Source organism: Pteropus alecto, unplaced genomic scaffold, assembly GCF_000325575.1.
Source record: "Pteropus alecto unplaced genomic scaffold, ASM32557v1 scaffold206, whole genome shotgun sequence".
NCBI classification, from domain to species: Eukaryota; Metazoa; Chordata; class Mammalia; order Chiroptera; family Pteropodidae; genus Pteropus; species Pteropus alecto.
In genome coordinates this window covers 513,476-537,581 of record NW_006438906.1, presented here as the reverse complement: position 1 = coordinate 537,581, position 24,106 = coordinate 513,476, and the positions used below count along the sequence as shown (strand labels likewise).

General features: G+C 34.3%; 1 protein-coding gene and 1 pseudogene across 4 annotated transcripts in view; one reads left to right on the top strand and one right to left on the bottom strand.

The window, feature by feature from the left end:
- UNC13B (unc-13 homolog B) overlaps positions 1 to 24,106 on the top strand; it is a 193,813-nt gene that overhangs the window by 29,207 nt on the left and 140,500 nt on the right. The window lies entirely within an intron of this gene.
- Positions 8,637 to 8,755, bottom strand: LOC112483120 (annotated as a pseudogene).

The window sequence follows — 24,106 nt, the reverse complement described above, 5'->3', positions numbered from 1 at the left end:
AGAATAAAGACACTTTGGACATAACCACAGTACAGTTATCTCCTTTAGTAAATTTAGCAATTATATACATCTTTTATTCTACCACTTATATTCCAATTTTGTCAATTGTCCCAATTGTCAAATGTCCATTTTATCATTTTCCCCTTCCAGTACAGGGTCCAGTATTACATTTAATTGTCATTATCTCTTAAGCGTCTTTTAATATGGAACATTTCTATAGCCTTAATAAAAACTTTTTTTTTTTTTATAACATTGGCTTATTTTGTAGAAGTCTCCTCTCTTTTATAGGAGAATGTTCTTCATTTTGTGTTGGTCTGATGTTAAGCATTCTGGATTGGAGTACTGTATAGCTGATCTTGTATCCTTCTCAGGGTATCACATCAGAAAGCACACATTGTCTGTCTCATTCGTGATATTACTTTTGATGACCCAGTCAGATGTTGTTTGATTTCTCTACTGTTTTCTCTTCCATCCCCCTCCACTAATAAGCACCTTGTGGAAGACACTTAAAAACCATTCTAATATCCTGCCCGATAGGATTGTTGTAAAGATTAAATGGAGTAATATTTCTTAAAGTGACAAGACAGTGTTACATGGATGTGTAAAATTCAAATCTACCTGACATACTACTTTGGTATATTTATAAATCTGGTGACAATTTGTAGATTGAATTAAGTGGGGGAGGAATTGGAGGCACTTAAATTGGATTCTTAATTTAGATTGAATGTAAATTAAAATTTCTTGATGAGATTTGAACTCTTATAGAAAAGCAGTGAAACCCATTTTCCTAGGGCTCTTGATAAACAAGTCTTATTTCCTTCTGTATAGAATACTTTAAGGTATAGGTGCTCTGGATGAGGGCATTTAGTTAACCAGCTTTTCATTTCTTGCTTTGTTGTGATCCGTTCTGTAATTACTGAGAAATGAAATAAAAATTTAAGTATATGGTAGAATTTTGTGTTCAACTTCATAAAGGAAACTATTTCATTTTTCTGTTCATCTTCAGTAAAAATGAAATATTCATTCTCACATGTCATTTCCAAAAACAGCAATCCACTGAACATATGAGAAAGGCCTATGGCATCAAAGGAAAAATGGTCATGAGGACTTTTTGTGCTAGTGAACCCCACAATCATAAAATATATGGTAAAAATATGACAGGAGAAAGTTTGTGCTAGGGTGTATGCATACAGACTGTTTTCTCCTGAAGAATCATATAAATAGGGAAAAGCAGTTCTTAGTCATTAGGAAATATAGATTTCCAAAAAGAAATGTTTTTCTTTTTTTTTTTTCCTATTGCTGCTTCTGTTTCTTCTATTTCTGTTTGTTAGGACTGTGGACAACAGATTGGCCTATGGTTTGTGTTGGGTTGTTAATTTTCTCTTGCATCTGTTTGCTTTATTAATTTCTATAATGTTTTATTGTGAGTGATGTTAAGAAGAAAGAGGTTGAGGGCAGTGAGTGAGGAAGATCTGCTTAGCAACTAAGGAGGGATTGGCAGGTGGACAGTGGGGAGATAATTGCTTTTATATGTGATTCAAAGTGGAATAAAGATGATTCAGTCAAAGGACTAGCTTACTTATATGATTTCTATGAGTTATGAGCCAAATTTGTAGCTTTCATCTGCAAAAAGATAAAGGAAATCTGCTTGTCAAGAAGAAGAGGATAAATGATACAGATATAAACATCTGTGTTTACTTCATTTCAGCCATTCATATCATAGAGCATGTTACTCCTTGGAATGGTGCTCTGCTTTTGTTATCTTAAACTTCATTATCTACCTGATCATAGTCTCCAGTCTGTCTTACTAGCTTTAACTCTATGCTTTTACTATTGTGTTATAGGATAGATGTTAAAAGCTTTGATTTTAGACAGACCTGAGTTGGTAAATATATCAACTCCACCATTTTTATGTTACTTAACCTCCTTGAGCCTTAATTTACACATATTTATTATTTATACATTGATTCAAAAAGTTTATTAAGCTCCTATTCTTAATAGTTTCATTCTATTAAAGGAAGATATAGAAATAAAATAAATGAATAATTAAATTTCAGATAATGATAAGTACAGTGGAAAGAAGAAAGTAAGATAAAGAGATTAAGAGTGATCTGAGTGGGAGAACCATTTGAAATAGAATTGTTCAGGAAGGCCTCATTGAGGATGTGACATTTGAGCTGAGACTTGAATGATGAGAAGGAACCATTAGTCAGAGATCCAAGGTAAATTTTTCAGGCAGAATGAATTGGAAGCAAATATTTTGAGGGGAAAGAGAAAAAGAAGGCTGTTGGAAGGAAGGGTGGTATACAGATAGGTAGGCACTCTGTATAGACTAAATTATATAAGGTCCTCCAGTTTATACCAAAAAGTTTGGATGTTATTTTAAACAACTTTGGAGTTCATTGAATGGTTCTAAGCAAGATTGATGTTTTGATTTATGTTTTACAAATAGCCAGTTTGTGGTGAATAGATGGAGGTAGGAAGCCATGGCTAGCAACACTGGGAGCAGGGGGTCCACTTGGAATGTCCAGGTAAGAGATGGACAGTGGCTAATGGAGTAGTCCAGCTGAAAGATGAATAATGACTTGCATGGAGATGGTAGTACTAGAGGTTGTGAAAATATCTTTAGCTAAGTGCTGCTGAGATAATTGTGAAAATGATTAGCACTATCCCAGGCTATTTTAATATAAAAATAGTGTTAACAGTCCTCACCCAGCTCTGTGACATCTATTGATCTAAATCAGGAAGCTGGAAGTCATCCTAAGACTTCTCAGTTGAGGAAGAAAATACATAGAGAGAAAGGAAAGTTGTTAGGTTCAGTTGAGTTTATGGTGTCAGTAAGATGTATTACAAATAAGATTCGTTGAGTTGAAGGTAGCGATAATCTTGTAGATGACCGTTGAAAATGGTACCTGAAAATGTAGATCTATAGCTTAGTAGAGAAGTCTGTGTTAGAGATAAATATTTGGGAATTGTAGGTATTTGGTAGTAAAGACATTAGCTTGAATAAATTGTCTATTGAGGATAAAAGAGGAGAAAAATGAGCTAATACTGTAGCTAAAGAATGAGCAGAAGAAGCATTGGTAGGTGTGGTCAGAGTTACAGGAAAATGGAGAATGCTGTGTCAGTGTCTAAAGTCTAGAGTAGAAGGAGTTTCAGGAAGGAATGATCAGGTGATAGAGATGAATGATGCTGGTTGAGGATAAAAAAAACAAGAGTGTATTGGATTTGAAAACTAGAGTAGTTTCATTAGTATGAAAGTAGGCATCATTACAGTGGTTGAAGAGTATTTGGGAAGTGAAGTGGAATCAGCAAGTGTAGGCTACACATTCAGAAGTTTTGCAATAAAGAGAAGGGTTGAGAGTGGTCTTGTAAGAAGAAAGGAAATCTGAATGGACCCTGCAGGAAAGAAATCTGCAAAAAGAAAAGTCAAGATGAGATGAGAGTAGAGAGAGTTGATAACTGATTTCTCTGAAAAGTAGGAGGCAAGATTTATCAGCTGAAAGGTGGTGGGGATGACTTAGCAAGCTTGAGGAGAGTGCTAAAGGTTTCGTTCATTCATTATTGTTTTTAAACACCACTGATAGGTTTTATTTGTCACCCTGCCATTTTTTGACCATTTTGTTGCAGATAAGATCCATGCCATGGAAACTGGTCAGGCAGTTTTTGCCTTGAACATCCTCAGTAATTAGCTTGAATTTTCTAAATGCAACCTCATCATTCTGCAGATCACCTAGGCACTCTTCAAAAACATGACTCTTGAGACTATCAAATGCGATTTTCGTTCCTTGAGTTCTCGTGACCATTGTTTTCCCACTATTACATTAATCATAGCTGGTGCTTTCCCATCATAACAATCTTTCATAGAAAATGTGTCAGCCATTCTCCTCTTGGCTCCCTTTTTGCAACCTTTAGTAAGGTGCTTGTTCTTTCCGACCTCCGTGGTGCTGTTCAGAAAGCAAAAAGGGCTACTCGTTCATTCTTTCAACAGCTAATGTGCCAGGTATTAGGCTACAAATCATAACCAGAATTGTGATTTTTAAAAATCTTTTGCCTTCTTGGAAGTTATATATATTTGTGAGGGAGCTAGACATAAGCAAAGAGAAATTGTACAAATTAATATAAAGTTACAACTAGGAAAAAAAATACAACTGTGATTTGTGCTATAAAGGAGAGTACATGTTGTTATGGGAAAATGTGATAGGGAAAGTTACCTATTCAGGTCAAAGAAGCCTTACCTGATGATGTGAAGATTGAACTAGGATATGGAAGGAGACCTTAACCAGGTGAGGGAAGGAGAAGAATACTCTAGGCAGAGGAAATAGTACATGCAAAGGTCTTGCTGTGAAGAGAAGTTGAAAGAAGGCAAGTGTAGCTGGTGTGGACAGAGGAAGGGAAAACAGGTGAAGATGAGGCCGGGGAGATAGGTAAAGCCCAACTATAGGGCCTTGTTGGGTTAGGGTGGAAATTCAGTGCGAATGAGACTGAGGGAAGGGCAGGATAGAAGTTTGTAAACAAAAAGGATTTGTAATTAGATTTGAATTTGAATTATTTTTCAGATTTGAATTTGAATTGTTTTTTTCTACCACTGAAAATTTTTGGCAAGCCTCTTGGCTTTTAAGCCACAATTTAAAAATGAAGTGTTACTATCTGATCAGTCTGGTTCTTTCTAGAGTTGAGAATTAAACACTTAAGTGAGATCGTGTGTGTGAAATTCCTTTGTAAGTTATAGTAGCTTTTACTTTTGGGTAGTCCCTTTTTCCTCTTTTTTAGAGTTTTAAGTGTTCTGAAACTTAACAAGGATGTGATCAGTTTCATAAACATTTATTGAGCACTTCACTGTGGGTAAGGCATTGAACTAGTCCCCCTGGGTATATAAAATAAGTAAGAAATGGGCCTGGCCCTCAAGAAATTGAGAGCCAATGTGGGGAGACAGCTATGTGTATAAATAAATATGTTGGAATATACAGTTGGGTAATTTCTAAAATAGAGGTACAAAATAAAATGGCCTGTAGAAATGTAGTCTCTCTCCGACTGTGAGACAGGAAATGCCTCAGCTGGGTGAGGAAGAGGAAGGAGTTCAAGGTGGAGTCGGGTTTTTCATAATGGTGTCATTAATTGGGACAGGAAACAGAAGAAAAGAATAAGAGCTTCTGGGGAGATGGTTTTCATTATGGTGTCATTAATTGGGACAGGAAACAGAAGAAAAGAATAAGAGCTTCTGGGGAGATGGTTTTGGTTTTGGACATGTTAAATTTGAGGTGCTTGCAGTCTGACCATATGTTACAGTTGGAAACATGACTTGGGAGAGCAGGATTAGAGGAGCAGATTTGGTCTATTTTTTGTGGATCTGTTCAGGTGGAGGAATGGTGGCAGGGTAAACATTAACTCAGCATTGTTATGTTAAATACTGCATCTCATCAACTATAAGATACCAGAGATTGTAAGATGCATTATTATTTTATGTACCATCGAGAAAAAATACTATTGATTGAGCTATAACACATTGTTTTTAAGACATATTTTGACTTGCATTCTTAAAATATGGGGAAGTGTCCCACCATCTTTGGAATCAGTGAAATAACTGAAGCTTACATTTAGTAAGCCTTTATTCTTTACCAGACTGTTTGCTAATAAGCAGGTAAGGATTAATAGTTCTTATAATGACCTTGTTAGTTTATTACTATTCTCATTTTATGGATGGGGGCACTAGGATTTTTCTGGCTTATTATAAATGATAAACTACAAAATTAATAATACTGGATAGTGCTTTGTAACATGAAAGAAGTCTTATTTTACAAATAATGTTTAGGAGATGACTTTGTATACTGTTGGTTGTGAATCAGTCTAACTATAACTATAGCTAGTTTCTGTTTGCTTAGTATGTATTCGGGAGCAGTATTATAGCAGATGTTTTATAGATTGGAGAGTTCCTTATGGCTCTAGTTTAATAGTATTCACAACCTAACTTCCTTTTTTTCTTGTGAAGACATGTGGTATAATGGAAAACCCAGGATTTTGGGTTCAAGAGAACTCGCTAGGTAATGAATAAAATTTTATCTGTAAGTCTCTTCATTCAGAATCATATTTTGTCAAATGGGAAAGACCTGTGGCAGTCTCACTGGATTGGAGTGAGGGTCAAATTGAAATGAAAGTACTCTGCAGTTTTAAAAAACCCAGGCAATGCAGAATGTGGTTGGTATACCATTCTGAAAAGTTTAGGAGCTAGCAGCTATTCATAAAGCCTGACCTAAGATATAAAACATATCTGGGAATTTGGGCTTCCATTGAAATACAGCCACCTTTCATGTAAAATGAGAAATATAATCATTACATTGGGACATTCTATATCAAGTCAACTCAAGATAAAATTGTAGACTTTCCTACTTGGGTAGGTCTGGCAAAGTGCTCTTCTGCTGACTTTAGGCAAATGATAGTTGAAGATTTTAACATTTACTAGTCTTTAACGTACCTAGTTAAAAGAACTGTAATTTTGGTACATGCATTTAGTATATATATATAATTTTTTGTTGTGGATTCAATAGGAGTTTCTTCAAGAGACTAAGATCCTATGCTATATATGAAATTAGCCTAATATACCTTGCTGTGTTCAGCTGAAGCACAATCTAGGCTTAATCAACACATATTAAGGCATTATTGTGTACATTATATGTTGCTTACAAAGATAAACAGATGTTGTTCATCCTCCAACTCATTTACATTGTAAAAGGAAAGAGAGATTTGAGAGAATGTAACTATCATATAGAACAGAATATGATAAGCAACATTATAGAGGAACAACTAGAATAGAACAGATTTATTTAATCTATGGTGGAAAGAGAAAGCTTTTTGGTGAAAATTATTTTTTCTCATGAGCAATATATGCTCACTTTAGACATTTTGGAAAATACATCAAGAGGAAAAAAAATCATAATTCTGGGTTTTTCTTCTATGGTGAGAGAGAGAGACAGAGAGAGAGAGAAAGGGAAAGATGATTAACTTTTTTTTTTACATAAAATTGCATCATACTTTGTATACAATTTTAACTTATCCTGATTTTTCCTTGTGGAATATTATAGATTAGAATTTGATAATACCTCTCTGGGTTTACATCTTTAGTTTTTGGAAATGGGAAAGGATCTTTTAGAAACCTCTAGTAAAATAAACCTCTAGTAACCAAAAGGTGCCAATGTAATGACTCATTCGAAATTACAATAGCAGTTTATAAGCTGTCTGAAAATGTATATAAAAAAATAGACAAGGAAGGGAATGTATTAATTGTTGCATCAGTAATTGCAATCTGGTCACTGTTAAGAGATCACTGTAATGAAGTAAACCACAATGTATTACTGAAATGAAATAAGGCACCAATATTTGATATTTGAAGATTGGTTGACAAACATGTCTTTGTGGTGTCAGTATCTGGTGCTTGTTTGGAATGATCCAGCCACCTCTAGCAGAACTCTAGTTTAAAGTCACTTAAAACTTCTGTATTATCCTTTCAAGGTGATAACAGGTGTTTCTTGCTATGATCTTTAAATGCCACTTCTACCTTTCCTGAGATCTAGGTTTATACTTCGTAGCAACTGGAAAAGGGGATGAACTATTAAAAACCATGCACACACATGTGTGCACATGCACATACCCTTTGTTACAACTGGAGAAGGGGGAAGTAAGTTATTAAAAACCACTCGTGTACCTCCCCCCGCCTTGCAATTTAATGAGTTGAATTCTAGCTTGCAGCTAGTTTGGGGTATCTTAAACTGGACCACAGAGTCTTTCACATATTAAGTAATGCTCAAGAAATACTTGATTTGATTTAATGTGTGTACCTATCAGCTATGTATCAGCAATTAATCTGTGGTCTTCTTTGTGGGATGTTTAATGGATTTTAATAAAGACCAAGAAATAGTTATGCTTTATGTGTCAGAAATTTTATTAATAATGACTTTAGGTATTAAAAGTTAAAACATTAAACTGAATTAATGTTCTAATTTTTCTTTACACTCCACTATAGCCTGTAACAGTTAGTTGCCTTATGAAGGAATTAGGTGATAGATGGTTAGACTGACCTTGTGCTGTCTGAATATAACCAAGCTTGAATTAGTTCTGATAAATAGTAACCATAGAAATCTGATTTTGTATTAATATAAATTCTATTCCAACTGAAGTTTGTTTATTTAAAAAACATTTAAAAAGATATATTCGAGCAGTTGTACATGTTCAATTATAACCACAGACTGTGTTTACTTTAGAATTAGTCATTGGCTTTGTTAGTTGAAGTTTGACGTAAGTACTTGTTTGCCTTTTGGTTTGAGAAGGCACTTAAAAGGTAGCAGATTTTGTTGATTCTTACAGAAATTAATTATTTTTTTCAAGGATAGGGTAGCATATTTATGTATATTTCATCAGTGTTCTCTTTAAATTATGATAAATAGCTATGAATTCAGGTAGAGGCTTAGCAATGATATTTAAGACTTTTTTTCAGAAGTGTATATGAATGAATGAAATTATAGGTATATTAGTGGTTTGCAACTTTGATTTTGTTTATTATTCTCTCCACACTACCATATTGTAACAATTTATTTTTTCTTTTTTTAATTTTTATTTATTATTATTATTATTATTATTATTTATGCCTACAGCACCCAGTCTTCCTAGGTGGTCTTCCATCCAAGTACTAACCAGGCCCGACCCTGCTTAGCTTCTGAGAGCAGACAGAATCGGGCTTGTTCAGGGTAATATGGCCATAGATGACAAGAGTGTATTTTAAAAGAACAAGTTGTCAGCTTACAATCTTAAGAAGTGTCTATTGGATTTGGCAGTGTGGAGGCGACTAGCTCTATCAAGATCAGTTTCAGTGGACTGGTGGGAGTGGAAGCCAGACTGGAATGGTTAAAGATGTATGAGAGGTGGGGAACTAGAGATAAATATGTGCAAACAATTCTCATAGTTCTTGTTCCATGTTTGGCTAAAAGGCTACTTTCCTGTTAGATTGAGTTCTTTTAGGGCAGAGATGTGTCAGTTCACTTTTCTGACTCCCTTAAGTCTCTTATAGTGTGTGGGTACATAGTTGACTCACAATAAAATAATATTGAATGAATAAAACACCTTGTAGTTTCCACAGCATACCATATATTTTACTTTATAGTGTTAATCTTACTCTTTAAAATCTTATTTTAAATATTTCTGCTTTTGATCTTTAAGGGCCTCTTATAGCATACTTTTTGGCCATCATTAAGAAAAGTTTCATGTCCTGTAGATTTTTTTTTGGATCATGCTTTTTTTTTCTTTCTTTAGATCATGAAATGGGGAGCTTCACTGTTAAAAAAGAAGTATAAGCATGCTATGTTCAATTTATATTTGTATAGAATTTCTTCTTACATTCAATTATACCTGAAGGTGTTTTTACATTCATTTATACCTATAAACATTCTCTACCCTTAGAATTGTCAGAGAGAAGTCTTTCACTCTCTCTCTTCTTGTATAGCTCTTGGAAACACTTATTGAGCATCTTTGTCAGCACAAGCATTCCTTCTTCACAATCACTAGTTTCTCCAAGCTGTTTTTTAAGTCTTGAGCTTATGCTAGTTACTCCTCCATTGTGTGAGTGTTCTGTTCTGAGTTGTTCTCACTTTACTCTTCTCCTTTTAGTGTTCCTTTGCCTTAGACATTTCTGTGTGCTCCCTCTAGAAACCTCTCACTGTGTTTGGGGTTCTTCAGGGGGACACCGCAGCAGATTATTCAGGTTAACACACTATTTTAAGTTGGTTCTTCTTCCCTGATCCCGTACTTGCTTTTCTTTTCTAGGGAGCACAGTTCCTTCTAGTGAGGGGCCTGAGGGGATCTTAGCGCTCACTTTATCTTTTCATCTTTAAGTCTTAGATCAGATCCAGTAGCTACCTTGATTCCTTTCTTCTGGCCCTAGCACTGCTTGTATTCCCGGGGCCACAGGGACTTTCTAAGGAGAAGGCATTATTGGTGCTGTACTGAAAAAGTACAGAGAAGAGAGAGAATTACTACTTCCCGGACTCATAATTTTATAATTCTGAGGTCGAAAAAGGTATTCTATGGAAAGTACCCTCACAGGATGATCTGATCATAAATTTCTAACTGGACAGGTCATGGTGGGTAGTCACACCCCAGGCCTGTAACTTCTTTAGTAAAAGGCTTATCTTTGTATTAAACAAGCCCTGTGCATGGTTTCTGTGCATCTAGGTTAACACTTAGCCTTTGAAATGCCTCTTTTCAGACACTTCCTCCTAAAGCGTGATTACCCTCAAGAGAGCATGTAATCTTAAGTGTCCTGTTATCCAGTCTGGCCTTGCTTTCTCCCACCTTCATGGAACCTTCCTTATGTTCTCTCCTTAATTTCCAAATGCATAAAAGAAGCTGCAAACTGTCATTTCTTGGAAGCATTCATCTTAACTGTTGAAATCTTGCTTCCAGATGTATCCTCTATTTGACTCAAATTATCTTAGGTTTGGACATTTCTTACACCAACAGTTTTGTTAGTCTAGCTCCTTAGATTCAGAGAAGCAGCACCAATCATCAAATTGTAAGGCTGCGTTAAATCCATGAAAATAAGAAATGAAGGGAATCAAGGAGCTCAGTTACAGGTTGGGAAGTTGAATTTAAGATGAGTCTACGTAAACAATTCAGGCTGAGTTGAAGATATTAGATCATTTGCTGGTTTTGTTTTTTTTGGATGTTGCCTATTGAACCCTTTATGGTCCTAGATGTCAATTAAGTTGTTGGTTTGGTCTTGAAATTGGAGAAGACTGTCCTTCAGCTCTGATGGTTAGTGTCTAACAGAATCTGGGCCATCAGTAGCACAGTCTGGTGCAGCCAGCTATTCCTAGACTATGAGGCCTTTGAGGACCAGAGCGTATCTTATCTTTCTCTCTCTTAGGTGGCACAGTGCCTGACAGGCATTCAAGAAATATCGTAGGAATGAATATAAAATGTAAAAATATCCATGTGTTAGAGACTGTTCATACGAATGCTCAGCTGTTCTGCCTTGGCTCCAGAAACTAATTCCTAATACTTTACCTATTTTACTTTACTATATATTTCTTTACTATCTACCACTAGTACATTAAAGCAAGCCACCATCATCTTATGTCTGGACCATTGCAATAGCTTTCCACCATATCTTCTTTTTTCCATTTGTGCTCCCTTGAGCTACATTGTCCAGTAGTTAGAGCTGTCCTCTAAAAACATAAATCAGACCACGTTAACCTGTCTACCCCAATCTTCCAGTGGCTTCCCAGTATATATACCTCACTTTTAAAATCTATTTCATTCCTGTGTTAGGAAAGCTGACAGTGCAATACATGATATGAAGGATTCTTTTATAAAGTATTTCCACTCCCCCATTTTCCAAACATATACTCATATACATACAGGAAATATACCTAGAAAAACATCATTAGCAGGCAGAAAAGCTTCAAAAGAGAGGAACAAATATTATTTAAGAACCCAGATTCAGTTAAAACATTCATTTGAAGGTCCTTATACTTTGCTAACTCTAATCTGATTCCTCAGGAAGGCCCTCTAGTGTACACACATGACACGCAATGGAGTCATTCAACTATTGAGCCCTTCTTTGGGTCTGAGGGAAGAAATAAAGAAATTATTAAATCCTTAAGCCTCTTCCATTCAGAATGGAGGAAGCTAATGAGAATACCTACTGGAAAGATGTTATATTATCCAGACCAGGAAAATAGCAACCTACCATAGTGATGAAGTATATAGATAGGTCTTGAAGTCAGACTGCCTGAGTTTGAGTCCCAGCAATATTGCTTACTGCCTGTGTAACCATGAGCAAATGATCTAAACCTCTAAACCCAGTTTTATCTTGTAACATGGAACTATAGAAACTGTAACATGAAACTATAAAAACTATATCGTACAGTGTCTATAGGGATTAAGTGGATCCTTTAAAGGGATTAAATGGCAGTTAGTGTGTTTTCAAAAATGTTATTGTTTTCACAGTTCTCATGAACGTCACTGTAATCCTATCCCATTTCAAAGAATATCTTGTATTTACCTTTATTGTAGCATTTTTGTTATAACTGTATTTCTACATTTATTTTCCCACTGACTTGTTTTTTTAATTTTTTAAAAGACCTGTTTTTTTAATTTGTATTTTACTAGTGCCTGGTATACTTGACATACAATATACATTTGGGTTAATTTGAATAAAGACTAATGTTTGAGTTCCTGTAAATTAATGGCTCTTTGTATGGAGAACACAGACTTACAAAGTCTGGATAAGACATAAACAAATTTTAATGCTGTCTCCTGAGATCAAGTAGGGGAAAAAGGGATGATTTCTTTGTCAGATATAATAAATGAATGTTATATATTTTTTGTTCTATACAGTGAAAGTTATATATTTTTTGTTATATACCGACATCAAAAAAGGATGGGTAGAATTTTTCTAATAGCCTTTGAATCCTCAAAGAATCTGAGTCCTTCAACCACCAGTTCCATTGTCTCACACTGTTCCAGAAAAATGTCCATTGGTACTTTTGTTTTGGCCAACTAAATATGGTCTTGACTCTACTATGTCCAGGCATTCTGGGACTGGGCACAGGTAATCCACTGATCCTTGAAAAATATAAAAATAAAAGCCAATCACATGTTTATATTTTAGATGTAGCATTTGGCATCTAAGCTCAAAACTGCTTTATTATAATTAGATTATATCAACCAGTTTTAGATTGAAAGGCCTATAGATTTCTAATTATGTTACTCTGGTTAGTCTTGTTGCCAAGGGTATTTATGATATTTCTTCAAGAGAGTATTATAGGTTCCGAAAAAGGAATTGTCTCAGGGTCCACTTATCAAGATAATACTGAAGGAATTTTAGAGAAATAATGTGATGAATAAAAAAATGAATCCTGTCCTTAAAGAGTTTTTGTCCACTATAAGAGTTAAGATTTTGATATAAATAACTGCTAGGGGGAGATAGAAAGCAAGAGTTGCATATAAACTGCTCTGGGAATTTGGAGCAGGGAGAGTGTTTTTTTGTTTTTTTTTTGTTTGTTTGTTTGTTTTTTTTTACAACATTTGTTTGGGGAAAAATAAGGGAAAGTTTAGTAGGAGAGATAATATTTATGTTTTGTATTGAAGAATGAAGAATATTTTGAATATGTGGAGATGAATTGTATTATGAATGCCCTTACTATGGATAGGAGTTATACTTATTAATGTTTTTTGCATACTCTACCTTTTTCCATTTTAGGTAACAATAATCATCATTATAATAACTAATATTTATTAACTGCCTATTCTATGCCAGAATCTGTTCTAAATGCCTTATTAACTCAGTCCTCACGTTCTTGTTATCTGTTTTTGAAGTAAGTGAGACAGATTAGTTTGCCCAATATTACACTAATAATTAGTGGAAGTGGTTTGGATTTCAACCTCTAGGATCAACCACAACTGACCATGTATTTGCTTGCCCTCATCTCTCTTTCATGCTTGCTTGTTTTATGCTGTACCTTAACTAGGTGCATAGGGTGGCCACCATTTAGTGCCTCTCCATTCTATAAAGAGAAGTCAGTTACATAAAGATAACTGTCAAGTGTGCAGCCAAGCCTCGTGAAAACCAGCAAAGCCACATGACTAGATTTCCTAGGAAGAATAGGCCCTCAAAAAGTAGCAAGAACTTAGTTTGGGAACTAAAAGGTCATTCAAGATCAAATGCAATTCTAATAAACAGGCTGTCTTGTTACCCCGTTAGTCTCAGGAATTTGTCACTGTGGAGCAGAGACATAACTGTTCTATTTTTCTCCTTGATTTTTTTTTTCTACTTTTGTCCTCACTCCTAGGCTAAGACTTGTTTCTGTGATTGATATTTCTTTCCGCTAAGTAAGTTGCTGATTGAATTGGCCAGTCACTGTCTCTTATAAATGTTTACTTTTGGCATAGTTTCTCTTTTAGAACATCCGTTGAGCTGCTGTGTGGCCTATACTGTTTGACTGCCTTTGGGCCTGATGATCATCCTTCATTTAATCAAAAGGAGACAGGATGGGTGGGTTCATGTTGTAGAAATAAGTACTTAAATATATGAAGAATTGCATTGGGTTACTTTCCTTAGCTCAGGGCCAATGGTATGGTATTTATTGTAGCAAGGCATCTAGAGCATAATGGATTTCTTTTTCATATGTGAATTGGAACTGGCTTAGTATAGAGTTCCTGGGTTGCAGTTTTTTGTCATTGAAAGACTGTAGATGGACGATGCTTTTCACTCCCTGACTTCTTTCAGGTTGCAAATTCAGGTCTTTTCATCTGAAGAAAACTTTCTTCTATATTTGAACATTATTTCTGTTCCATTTGTTCCCGTATCATCTTCAGGAACTTCAATTATCCATGTGTTAGAGCTTGCTACTCTTTCTCCCTGTCTCGTCCCCCCTAACCCCTGCTTTAAAAATTAATATCTATTTTTTCTTTTTCGTTCTTGGAGAGTTTCTTAAATTTCTCCTTTAAGTCATCACTTGTGTTTTCTTCAAAGGTGACTTTTCTGTCACTGCTTCTAATGAATTTTTATTTTTCTCATTTTTACCTTAATATTCTTATCTCGCTGAGCTTCCTTTTTATTTTTATTGGCCTCTCAGCAGGCTTCCTTATTATTTTAGTCTTTTGTTTTACATTTTATCTTTTGCTTCTGTGAGTCCATTAAAAAATTTAGAAGCTGTGAAATACTGCCTAAATTTTATTTTGCAATACATAATTTCAAAAATGTTTCTTTACCCTTGAGTGCTGTGTTGTTCTTACATTGTTTTAGAATTATTTCATGGTCTTAAAAACAAATTTTTTTTTTGCCCAGGAATAATGAGATGTTTATTCATATGTGGCTCCCCGCCCACACAGAGAGTGAATTTCTTAGATGGCCTCACTTTCCATTTCCTGGTAGAAGCCACCTTTTAGATTTTAGCACAGGACCCTAATTGCTAGTCAGGTGATTCAGCAACCTCAAGGGAATAAGGAAGAAGCTGCAAATCACCCTGTTGGGGGAAATTTTTCTTTGTGTAGCATTTTATTTGTATTTGGCAAAGTTGCTATGTCAGGTTCAGATCTGATGCAGCCACCCTGCTGCCTTGTGCTAGAATAGCCCTGCTTTCTCTTAGAAAATAGATCAGCTTGCTTTGCTACACTAGAAAATGGTCTGCCACATGTGCAAACAACTCCCATGTCCCAGCTTTTCCAATATAATTGTTCTCCGATTCTGCCAAGTTATTCTCTAGGTGCTATCCCTCGCTGCATCAGAGGAGGGTCCCAGTGCTTTAATGAGAATGTTCCCCCAATCCCAAAAGTCTCTCTGGGCTCCTGTCACAGCTCTCCTCAAATTCTGCTTGTTAGCTAGGTCCACCTGCCTAGTATCTGTCAGGAATTCCGAAAAGCTTTAGGCATTTTGTATCCTTCCCTAATTTCAATTGCAGGTGTAAGCTTTCCCCACTTTTTCTGTGTCTGCTTATTTCAGTAAGAATTTATCAGGGCCAACAGGGAGTCAGACTGCATTCTCAGTCTGTAGTCCCAAGAAGTCCTTTCTATTGTCTTCTACAGAGAAACTCCTTCGTTTTTAACAAAGATAAATCATTTTTTTATTGACCAAATTTCATTTTCCTTCATAAAAATGAATAGCTTAAGACATACATGTAAAAAATTAAAAGGCCTAACTGTGTGACATAGGGTAGAATTATTTAATATGGTACGTAAAAGCTGATGAGATTTTAGGGAACTATTAAAAATGACATTTGTAAAGACTGAACAAACATGGAAAAATATTTGTTATTACTTTGAGTGGAAAATGATTTTTTTGCTTCTGGTTTTCTTATGCTGAGTGTTCAACTTTGATAGTTACTTATAATGGAGGGGAAAGAAAAAGGACATTTTGCTAGGCAGTCAGAACAGCTGAGTCAACTTCTGTGGTCACTTGGCTGATAGATGTCACAGTTAGTGTATCTTTATGTGCAAATATTTGACAAATGTAAAAGTATAATACAATAAAACAAACATGCAAATTAATAATTGCAACTATATATTTAAAAATACACTATGCCAGATCGAAAACAGGGCAGTGGAATTATGTTTGATTCCTATCTTTTAAAATGTTAACTTTCAAATGAAAAGGAAATGGTGGTTATTGTATTTGAGAGGTGACACACTTTAATGCTGGATTCTGAACCAGGAGGGTTGCAAAGAAGGTAGCTAGTGTCCCAAGGCTTTGGAAATTGTTTCATGAGTAGGACAGACTGGAACAAGGCAGGTTGGCCATTCCCTGTGCCTGAGGAACCAGGTCACTGGATGCAGAGTCAGGATGAATAGGATTATTTCCTGTAATCTCAAGGGTGCCAGTTGTATATTTGATTCTTTAGCAAGGTCAGAGAAACTCAAAAGCAAAAGCAGAAGTTACAGTTTTTTGAGGGTAGGCACAGTGTATCTATCTTCTCTTATTTCTGCTTTTTATTTGTAAGGAGCCTGGGGCCAAATGCTCTGCCTGTGCTTTCTTTTGTTAGCTCTGACTTCCAGGGTTTTCATGTTGGCTGGAATATTAAAGAGCCTAAGTGTTTAGTTATGACTATTTCTGCACATCTTGCTTTTTTCTTTCTTATTTTTTACACATAATAGTGTAGAATTAGATGATAAAGAGGGATTGTGCACTATAGCTGGAACCCCTCCCAGCTTTGACTGAAAATACTATTTTTAATTAACTTTATCATTATATAGATACCAAGTTTAGAGCCATGTAGTTTTCTTATTTTAAATATATATTTAATATTTTTCAAGTTTTAAACTTTTCAAACTTTCAAATTAATACTTACTGTTTTAATCAGAGAACAACAAAGATATATAAAGATTTAAAAACATTAAAAACCTGATAATCTCATATGTGTCCCCATCTCATTTCCCGAGGTAACCAATGTTAACAGCTTAGTTGGTATGTATCCTTCCATACTGTTCTATTTCATAGCAAATATTCTTGTTTCCTTTTTTAAATAAGTTTTTTTTGAGATATAATTCACATACCATACAGTTCATCCATTTAAAGTTTATAATCCAGTGGTTTTTTAGCATATTCAGAGTTGTACAATCATCACCACAGTCAACTCTAGGACATTATCATCACCTCAAAAAGAAACCCCTTACCCATTGGTAGTCACTTTCTGTTTTCTCCCAACCTCTCTAGCCCTAGGCAACTATGAATCTACTTTCTGTCTTTACAGAATTACTTATTCTGGAGATTTCGTATAAATAGAATTATACAATATAATTGTCTTTTGTGGCTGGCTTTCACTTAGCAAAAATTTTGTTGCGGTTCATCCAAGTTGTAGATTTTATCAGTATTTTGTCCCTTTTTATGGCTGAGTAATATTCTATTGTTTGGATATGCCACATTTTGTTTATCCATTGATCTGTTAATGGACATTTGGATTATTTCTACTTTGGGGTTATTATGAATAATTCTGCCATGAACATTAGTGTGCAAGCTTTTGAATAGACATATTTTTAAAAATGGAGGCAACATTCCCATCACATACAATTAACCATTTTAAAACATACAGTTCAGTGGTATTTAGTATATTTACAATGTTGTGCAATCACCACCTTTCTCTAGTTTAAAAAATTATTATCCAAGAAAAACACCCATACTGCTTAAGTAATCCCTCTCCCTGCATCAGCTGGTAACCACTAATCTGTTTTCTGTCTCTATGGATTTTCCAATTCTGTATGTAACATATAAAAGGAATCATACAATATGTGGTCCTTTGTTATTGATTTCTTTCACTTAGCATAATGTTTTCAGGTTTCATCTGTATTGTAGCATATATCAATACTTCATTCATTTTTATGGTTGAATAATATTCCTTGGTATGGATAATACTACAATTAATTTATCTATTGGTTCATTGAAATTTGAGTTGTTTCTATCTTTTGGATATTATGAATAACGCTGCTATAAATATTTGTACGTTTCTGTGTGGGCATATGTTTTCTATTCTATATGTATGTAGGAATGGAATTTCTTCTAGGAGCCAAGTGGTAACTGTGTTTTGAGAAACTGTGAACTGTTTTTCAGAGTGTGTTTCATTGTATACTTTTTACTGGAAGTGTATGTGGATTCCTATTTCTCCACATCCAAGCAACAGTTATTACTCTTTTTTTATTTTAGTTATCTTAGTGGATATGAAATAGTATCTCATTTGTGAATACCAATTTTGATTTATATTTTTGTTTTGTTTCGATATACATTTCCCTACTGACTAATAATGTTGCACATCTTTTCATGTGTTTATTGGCACTTGTATATCTTCTTTGGAGAAATATCTATTCAAATCCTTTGCCCATTTTTTAATTGAATTATTTGTCTTCTTTTATTGAGTTGTAAGACTTTTATTCTAGATACAAAACTCTTATCAAATATATGCTTTGCAAATATTTTCTCCTATCTAACGTTTTAGTTTCTTAATAGTCTTTTGATGTGAAAAAAATTTGATGAAGTCCAATTTATCTATTTTTTCTTTTGTTGTTTGTGCTTTAGGTGTTATATGTAAGAAGTCACTGACTAAGGTCACAAAGATTTACCTCTGTGTTTTTTTCCAAGAGTTTTTATAGTTTTAGCTCCTACAGTTAAGTCTTTGATCTATTTTGAGTTAATTTTTATATATGGTGTGAGGTTTTTGGTTTGCTTTTATAAAGTAGAATTATACAAAGTGTATTAAATATTTTTACTTGACAACATTTCTTAGATATCTCTACCAGTCAGTAGATCTCTATGTACTTTTTAAAGTCTGTGGATAAAAATAAGATGTTACATTCCAATTTTTAAACTTTCCATTCCGGAGATATACTACCTATGAGTCCACTTGCAGTCATCCCTGCGTATTGCTTATTGCTTCAGACTCTGTTGAAAGCAAAACTCTAGATCAACTTTTTTCAGGCTGTAGTTTATTATTAGTAGTAGTAGTTTAAGGATTAAAAAATGACAGCTGAAGCAGTCTTTGTTACTCTCTAGGTATTAGTACCCAAATTCCAGAATAAATCTGTAAAACTAGGCCACCAAGACTTCTGTGGGTTTTATTTTTTAAGTAATACCAATGTAATTTGATTTTCCTCTTCAAATGAATTTCCATGCTGTTGCTCTTAATGAAATCCGATGCAAGCCATTAAAACATTGTAGTTTATAAAAAAAAAAGGAGTTAATTTAAAAATGAGAACTGAAATGAATGCTTTAGTTATATTTTAATGTTGTTTCTTACCAATTCTCTTATCTTTCTCTTCCTCCCATTTTACATATAAACTGGGTAGACAAAATCTTTACTTTCCAGAACAGACATAATTTTCATTTTTTATCCGAAAACTCTGAGGCCTAAAATGGTTATGTTTTTCGTCTAAGGGCCAATACATGAACAGTGTCAGAGCCAAGTTTAGAATTAAGACCTCCTGGATCGTAGTCCTGTGCTTTCCCCAAACAACTGCAATGACTTTTTAACATTAGTAGCTGCTATTCTTGCTACACTACCATAGAATTAATGTAATATTTCAAGAGTTACTATTGAAATGTTAGAAAACACTCGGATTTTAAGTGCTGTGTCTTTATAATGACAAAAATTTGGAAAAGATGTTCCTCTGACTATGATTTTTCTCAAGGGCCTATGTTTATTATTCCTAGGGCTAGAGAAGACCCTGAATTAGCAATGATTCCATTCAGTTCCAAAGAGGTACAACAGGTCCTCGAATAACATTTTGTTCAAAATACCATAGAAACTTGACTCTTGTTTATATCAATTAGACTTTGTTAAAGTTGGTTTTGTATACATCATTTTGCTTATGGTCACAGAACTTATTGACGAGGTTAAGTGAGGACTTAACTATACTTGTTGAGCGAACACTATGTAATTAGCCTGTTTTAATAGAGCAAATAAATGTAACACAAATCAGTAAAAGCAGACTCTTACAGATATAAAAATAGGAAAATAACTAATAAAACAAATTTAATGAGAACAACATTGGTAATTTTAGAGAAAAGCAATTTTATTAGCAGATGATTTTAATCTGCATAGATATCCCCTTTATAAACACAGCGTTTTGTGGATGTATGTGTTTTTTTCTGGAGAGCAGATCTGTAGCTTTTGTTAAATGATCAAAGGAGTCTAATTTAGAAAAGGTTAAGAATTTACAGTAATACAATGACAACAGGGAAGGCATAATGGTGCAATTTCAGTGAGAAGCAGGTGATAATAAAAAAGGAAGAGATTGGCTATTTTCTAGGAACAACCGAAAAGTGAATAAAATGTATCTGCTTCATTTCTGAACTTTCCTGGTATCCTCTCTCCTCCCTTATGCTGTCTTTCCAAAGCAGGAGATTTAGAAAGATTTATTTTTGAATTAATTAAATAAGAAAATCTCTGGATTTAGGATACTACGATTCCCCTGTTTTAGCCCTGACTAGCCCCAAGTATCTGGTACTCCAGCTCAAGAGATTTTGCAGGGCTAATAAGCTTTGACTCTCATCGTACAGAAATACAGTTCTGTGCCTTTTTTCATGCCGTTTCTTCTGCGTCTTTTCTTTCCTTATCTATATTTCACCCATTTCCTTAGCTCCAGTTCTACTTCTATCTTTTTGATGAAGTCTTTGATTATTATCCCAACCTGACTCATCTCTCCTTTGTGGCACATTTTATCTAAACATTCCATTTGGGTTTGTAGACTCACAGTGAATTATATGATTAGGTCTTTACTCTGTGTGCTTGCATTTTTTTCTCTGTTTCTCTCATCTTCTTTGGGGTAGGAGCTATGCTTTTTTCTTTCTTTCCATTTCACCAACAGCAGCATTCTGGTGAAATGGAAAGAACTAGATTTAGAGTCAGAAGACATGAATCCTTTGTCTAGCTCTGTTATATACTATCCATGTGATGTTGCCAACTGATTGTTAATCTGACCCAGCCACAGAACCTCTCTGAGCTTGAATTTTTCCTTAGCTGTAAAATTGAGATAAAAAAGGAAATTGATATACAACCCCCAATATTCATAAACAAGAATGGTCCATTGTGGTGCTCTAACGCCAATGGGTATATACTGTTGTCTGTCAGAACTCTACTGCTTGGAATCCCAACTTCTTTGCAGATTTCTCTATCCAACGCTACATCTCTGTTTTACTCCTTCAAGATTTAAGTTGGAAGCATGTGATTGCTGCACCTAGACCTTTGGCTTTTGCAATGGGTTATAGTTTCTGAACTCTTTCATGATTACTTAAGAAGAGGAAGAATGTTTTGAAACTAGGGAGTCCAAAGGACAAATAGTTACCTTATCCATTTAATTCAGTTTTTATTGTCAGTTTCTTTCTTAACACCATTTTATAGATATTTATTTGTTTTAATTTGTAATTCCTTAATGACATAAAATGTTGAACATCTTTTTATATGCTTACTTGCCATCTGTACATCTTCTTTGGTGAGGTGTCTGTTAGGTCTTTTGCCCATTTTAAAATCAGATTGTGCGTTTTTATTGTTAAGTTCTTTGTATATTCCAGATAATAGTCCTTTATCAGATGTTACTTTTGCAAATGTTTTCTCCCAGTCTGTGGTTTGTCTTCTCATTCTCTTGACGTTGTCTTTCACAGAGTGAAAGTTTTTAATTTTAATGAAGTCCAGCTCATCAGTTATTTCTTCCATGTGCCTTTGGTATTATATGTAAAAAGCCCAAGGTCATCTAGGTTTTCCCTTATGTTATCTTTTAGGAGTTTTATAGTTTTGCATTTTACATAGAGGTCTGGATCCATTTTGAGTTAATTTTTGTGAAAATCTGTCTGGATTCATTATTTGCACATAAATGTCCATTTGTTCCAGCACTATCTGTTGAAAAGACAGCAGTTCTCTATTGTATTGCCTTTGCTCCTTGGCCCAAGATCAGTTAAATATATTTCTGTGGATAAATATATGTGGATATTTCTGTGCTGTCTCTTCTGTTCCATTGATCTATTCGTCTGTTCTTTTGCTAATACCATATTGTGTTGATTATTATTAGCTTTGTGCTAAGTCCTGTCGTCAGTATTGTCAGTCCTCCAACTTTGTTCTTCAATACTGAGCTGGCTGTTCTGGATCTTTCGCCTCTCCCTCTAAACTTTAGAATCAGTTTGTCCATATTCACAGAATAACTTGCTGAGATTTTCATTAGGATTGCATTAAATCTGTAGGTCAAGTTGGGAAGAACTGACACCTTGACAATATAGAGTATTCCTATCCATGAACATGGAGTCTCTCTTTATTTAGCTCTTTGACAATCTTTCATCAGTTTTGTAGTTTTCCTCATACAGATCTTGTACATATTTTGTTAGATTTATACTTACATATTTCATTTTTGGGTGGTGCTAATGTAAATGGTAATGTGTTTTTAATTTCAAATTTCACTTATTCATTGCTAGTATATAGGAAAGGAATTGACTTTTATACATTAACTTTGTATCTTGCAACTTTTCTCTAATCGCTTATGAGTTCCAGGAATTTATTGGTTGACTTTTGGATTTTCTACATAGATGATCAAGTCATTTGCAAGAATAAACATTTTTAAAAAGAAAAAATGTACAGAGAATAATGTATACTTATGTACTCACCATCTAGATTTTACATATGTTAATGTTTTGTCAGATTAGTCCAAATTAAAAAAAAATGGTGCAGTATGGATAAAGGTGAATCCTCCTTTGCAGTCTCAATCCCTTCTTTCCCAGGATGTAATCACATTCTCAAAATTTTTTCTTTCATGATTATTTTTCTAAAATATGTATGTCTATCTTTCCATCCATCCATCCAACAGAGATATTCATTTTCTTCTGAAATTTTAAAGCTTTGCTTGTCACATTTAGATAATTTAACATTTAATGTTTTCTAATCTTTTGTTTTTATAAACATTGTTTCAATTTATTAGCTGGTATATACTTCTTTATGCACCTGTGGAATCTATAGAATAAATTCGCAAGGATTCTGGGAGTTATTTTTTACTTTAGCTTTATTGAGGTATAATTTGCATACTATAATATTCATCAGTTTCAAGTATATTTTAATTTTGACCAATAAATGTCATCATGTAAACATCTCTGCAGTCAAGACGGAACAGTTTTATCACCCTAGAATGTTTTCTTTATGCTCCTTTGTACAGCTATGCTTTCTATTATGGTTTTGCCTTGTTAGCATGTCATATAAGTGGAATCATACAGAGTATAGTCGTGTCTACCTTCTTTCACTTAACAAAATTTGCTTCTCAGATTCATCTTTGTTGCTTGTATCAGTTCTTTCATTTGTATTGCTAGGTAGTATGCTATTGAATGGATATGCCACAATTTGTTTATCCATTTACCAGTTGACTAGACATTTTGGTTCTTTATAGTTTTTGGCTATTATTAATAAAGAAGTTAGAGCATTTATATATAAGTATTTGTGTGGACATAGTATTTATTCCTCTTAGGCAGCTAATTGCTGAAACATGAATGTATGTTTTAACTTTTATAGGAAACTGCGAAGCTGTTTCTCAAAGTGGTTGTACCATTTTGTGTTCTCATCAGCAATGTGAGAGTTCTTGTTGCTTCCACATCTTCACTAACACTTAGTATTGTCATATTTTAAAATTTTAAATCATCTAGTGGGTGTATAGTGGTATCTCCTAGTTTTAATGAACATTTCTCTGATGACTAATGATGTTGAGTGTCTTCACGTGCTTATTTGTCACCTCTATATTTTTTTGGGTGAAGTGTCTCTTCAAATCTTTTGTCCAATTTTAAAATACAGGTTCTTTGTTTTCCTAATATTGAGTTTTGAGAGTTCTTCTTTTAGTTCTTTATCAGTCTTATCAGATACGTTTTGCAAGTATTTCCTCCTAGTCTATGGCTTGCTTTTTTAACAGCATCTTTTGAGGAACACATATTTTAAATTCTGACTAAGTCTAATTTATCCATTATTTTTCTCTTGAAACTTCATGCTTTTGTATCTAATTTAAGGAGTCTTTGCCTAACCCAAGGTCACTAAGATTTTCTCCTATTTCTTTTTCTAGATGTTTTATAGTTTTAGCTCTGACATTTAGTTCCAGTCATGATTCATTTCAA